This window comes from Sinocyclocheilus grahami, unplaced genomic scaffold (assembly GCF_001515645.1).
Source record: "Sinocyclocheilus grahami isolate Dianchi unplaced genomic scaffold, SAMN03320097.WGS_v1.1 scaffold1347.1, whole genome shotgun sequence".
NCBI classification, from domain to species: domain Eukaryota; kingdom Metazoa; phylum Chordata; class Actinopteri; order Cypriniformes; family Cyprinidae; genus Sinocyclocheilus; species Sinocyclocheilus grahami.
This window is the reverse complement of record NW_015506526.1, coordinates 531,320-531,634: the sequence shown is the minus strand read 5'-3', so window position 1 is coordinate 531,634 and position 315 is coordinate 531,320. Positions and strand designations below refer to the sequence as shown.

Here is a 315-nt window from a genome sequence, read left to right as displayed (position 1 = left end):
GCCATGACCAAATACATCAACATTGTCATATCCATTACCATGCTAAACTCTTCAGAGAGTTCTCATGATAAAACTTTGTTTTAACTATTTTTATGGAATACGAAACATTTGTCGACACTGATTGAACATACCTTTTTGTGTCCTAGAACAACCTGTGGTGGAGAGTGATAATATTTGTATCCTCAAAGTGAATGGGCATCACTCTCTGTTCATCACTCATGTTAACAAGGAGAATGAGGGATTGTACACAGTAATTGCTCGAAATGTTCAAGGAGAAGCAAAAAGCTCATCTGAACTCTATGTACAGGAATCACG

General features: G+C 37.1%; 1 pseudogene; it reads left to right on the top strand.

Annotated features, from left to right (window-relative positions):
• The window catches only part of LOC107569452 (striated muscle preferentially expressed protein kinase-like), a 48,359-nt pseudogene that overhangs the window by 26,360 nt on the left and 21,684 nt on the right, over positions 1–315 (top strand).